Source organism: Sitophilus oryzae, unplaced genomic scaffold (assembly GCF_002938485.1).
Source record: "Sitophilus oryzae breed Bouriz unplaced genomic scaffold, Soryzae_2.0 scaffold_1430_pilon_pilon, whole genome shotgun sequence".
Lineage (NCBI taxonomy): Eukaryota > Metazoa > Arthropoda > Insecta > Coleoptera > Curculionidae > Sitophilus > Sitophilus oryzae.
The window spans coordinates 592,702-596,934 of NW_022146094.1; positions in this window are offsets into that span (position 1 = coordinate 592,702).

A 4,233-nucleotide genomic window follows, 5' to 3' on the forward strand; every position below is an offset into this window, starting at 1 on the left:
TTCAACGCTAGCAATTTTTTCTTCCCTCTGGCCACGTTACCTTGGCAGCCGATTTCCAAAGCCTTCTATGTTGGCACTTGCACATCTGAATCCACGGGTTTTGACTAACAGATTTAAATATGAGGCTCTTGTAGCGATGTAAATAGACTTATTGATATATTTTATAGCTTCGCATGTTGTTTCCTTGTTATATAATTACTTTGGAGGTTTTTATGGTATATTTAATGATAAATTCTTTAGTTTTTTGGAGTTGTATTGATAAAATAATCCAAACAACACCTAGAAGTTATATTTTTTTACAAATATTGATAATAAATAATAATTTTGGACTATTTAGAACTTGTTTTGAGTTCTAAAACCATCGTATTTCTAATATAGAAGGCTGAAATTAAAAATGTAGACAATGTCCAGCGAATAGCCGTATTCAATGACCTTTTTGACGACGTTTTGTCTACATTAAAACCCGATCATCAATAAAAAATCGAAAAAATCGTCCAATCCAGATGAAATTCGGCATGTTGGTAGATTAGACCGTTCCAAGTTGGCCATCCATTACTCGTTCGATTTTGACAGTTGGGTTTGACGTAAGAAACGTCAAAAATTGATGTCGTCCGATCGCGACCAAATTCGGTATGGAGGCTATATTTGTGGTGGAGAACATGTTTAAACCCTTCAAAGTTTGATCCAACGTTTCGTTTAAAAGTTCATCAGGATGAGGCAAGAAAAACTTGTTAAGGAAGAAAAAAAGGAGTGGTTTTCGAGATTATTGAGGATGAGCAAGACGATGGCACACACGACGTTTTGATTTAAGGATCGCCATCAGGAATTTTCTTATTTATCAACCGATTTAGACTAAATTTGGATTGAAGATATTTGTGTCCATATGGAATCAAAAGGTACGAATGGGATTGCTTTAATTTAGTATACAGGGGGCAAAAAACGAAAGAATTTTTGCGTTTTTTTTTTCTCATAAAATAAATAATACCGTATGAACGAAAAAAAAACGGCGTCAATGACGACTGGTTAATTACAATCGATGATAATTTTTGCGAGGACAATCTTTAGACGTCATTTATTAAAAATTGACATAAAAATTGTCTAAAATTAATATTAATTCTAGAAATATTTCCTGACAACAAATCTACGTTTTTTCTTGATTTTTAAACTACGCCATTTCAGAAAATCATTTTTACTCAATATAAAAATAAATTACTACCTTCTTCAGGTCAAATGGCAGTAATCGCCAAAGTATAAATATAAGGGCAAAATAAACGGCGTCCAAGACTTGACCTCGTCAAAATTAACATCGATTGCTATTCCCCAGCCGTCTTTGACGCCGTTTTTTTTCGATCGTGTGATATTAGTGTGAAATTATTAAAATATTTTTGTAACTGTCTATTAGGGTGAGCCAAAAAAACTAACCTATGGAGTTTATGGTTGTTAAAAATCTTTTTCCATTAAAAGTACCTTGAAACGATTTACGATAAAAAAATTTACATAGCAGATTCTTGTAGAGCATAAAATTTTCTAAAAATCTGATGACTATAGTGAAAGATGGTGGTGCATTACAACCCAACTATTTTGAGAATTTCTGCAGAAGAGAAAAATAATAGATACCTCGTAATTAACACGGAAAACACACAAAAAAAACAAAGCGTAAAAATAAAAATAAATTAGCCATTTTGATGGACTGTAATTTATCAAGAAAATTCCTAGCAAACTATGGCACTACTTACATTATTGGATAAATTAGTTACAATAAATTACACACTTTTTTGTTACAAGCTTGAGAAATTATTTTCGTGGTTGTTATAAATAATAAGTGTAATGTTCATGATGAAATATTTGTTGAGCAGTTGTTAGTATTAATAATATTTAAATCTTTAGAGATATTAAAGGAGTTGAGGACAGTCTAAATAAGCTGAAATAATATAATTTATTTTATATAACATTTTTTTTCTAATTTTTGTCATATTTTATCATTTTTTTTAATGTACAAATATTTTCCGGGCTGGTAGATATCGATAAAAGAAACATATTTCCTGTTTCAACTCCAAAATAACCGAATTATTTGACTTTGAAAATTAAAAAAAAATATTTTTCTTAAATTTAAAAAATTTCTTTCTAGTAAATTTAATCTCTACCTATGTTGCCATATTATGGAGATAATATGTTTTTTAACTTAATATGTTTTTTAACTTAAAATTAAAAAAATTATAGATATTTAGTACAGACCAACTGTAGTAAGTATCTAGCATAGTTCTGATTTCAGGCAACATCTTATATTTTTAATATTTTTTTTTAAAAAGCCTGAAAATGTATTTTTTTAAATTTATCTATTAATATCTCAAAAACCATCAAAACATATTTAATAATATCTAAGGATTATGTAAAATGATCAGAAAGAAAGCCAAAAGTTCCATAATCTACAGGATGTTCCATTTAAAAAATCATCCCGAATCATTAACAGTTTCTAGAGCCACCCTGTAGAAGTGAAAATATTTTCAGTTGTTTTTTATTGAATCTACTGAGGCCCGACGCACTAATGCTTAACCCTGTAGGTAAATTGTGACCCCATTAATTTATTTTTATTCCAAAAATATGTAATAGTTGTATGCCCACGGATTATTGGGACACCCTGTACATATTTTTTAGAACACCGAGTCGCCCTGTACGTCTAAATATCTTCGACAGACGGTATATTAAAAGAAATATCTATTTTTAGTATATCTAATATTAAATAAATATTGGTTTAAGGATTATTTATTGGTTTCCCTGTATAAAGTTCTTATTTCAAATTATTTGTTTAAAAAACTTCACGAAAAAAAGCATATTTCTTTACAAAATGTTCTGTTAACTGAAAATAAGCATTCGTATATGAATAGGTACATTCATGTTTATCATAAACTGATCCAAAAAAGGTACTCTAACTACTCCTGATCAGTCTGATCACTTTCATTTTTTTCCAACACATTTCTGTCAAGTTTTACGCTAAAATAATCCTAAAATCTATTTATGTATATTCAATCCAACAACAACCAATTTACGGAGATTTATTTACATAAAAACAACAATACGTTGCCCCCAAAATGATTTAATTCATTTAATATCAGACGAGAAAAATATAAAGAAAAATCAGCGAAAACACCTATATTTACGTATATAATACCATAAACTCTTACCTTAGAACATACTCCTAACAATTCTGCATAATTTTTCACGAAAATTCACTAATTAACCCGAAAAAATCATTAAAAGAAAAATTTCATCTACCCACGCACAAACTATCTTAAATATTTGTTTGACACTTCAACGCTAGCAATTTTTTCTTCCCTCTGGCCACGTTACCTTGGCAGCCGATTTCCAAAGCCTTCTATGTTGGCACTTGCACATCTGAATCCACGGGTTTTGACTAACAGATTTGAATATGAGGCTCTTGTAGCGATGTAAATAGATTTATTGATATATTTTATAGCTTCGCATATTGTTTCCTTGTTATATAATTACTTTGGAGGTTTTTATGGTATATTTAATGATAAATTCTTTAGTTTTTTGTAGTTGTATTGATAAAATAATCCAAACAACACCTAGAAGTTATATTTTTTGAAAAATATTGATAATAAATAATAATTTTGGACTATTTAGAACTTGTTTTGAGTTCTAAAACCATCGTATTTCTAATATAGAAGGCTGAAATTAAAAATGTAGGCAATGTCCAACGAATAGCCTTATTCAATGACCTCTTTGACGACGTTGTGTCTACATTAAAACCCGATCATCAATAAAAAATCGAAAAAATCGTCCAATCCAAATGAAATTCGGCATGTTGGTAGATTAGACCGTACCAAGTTGGCCATCCATTACTCGTTCGATTTTGACAGTTGGGTTTGACGTAAGAAACGTCAAAAATTGATGTCGTCCGATCGCGATCAAATTCGGTATGGATGCTATATTTGTGGTGGAGAACATGTTTAAACCCTTCAAAGTTTGATCCAACGTTTCGTTTGAAAGTTCATCCTGATGAACTGGCAAGGCATTCAGGCATTTCTTGCCTAGGCATTCCTAGGCAAGAAAAACTTGTTAAGGAAGAGAAAAAGGAGTGGTTTTCGAGATTACTGAGGATGGGCAAGACGATGGCACACACGACGTTTTGATTTAAGGATCTAAATAGGACTATAACTAGAAATATTCTTACTTATTAACCGATTTGGACTAAATTTGGATTGAAGATAT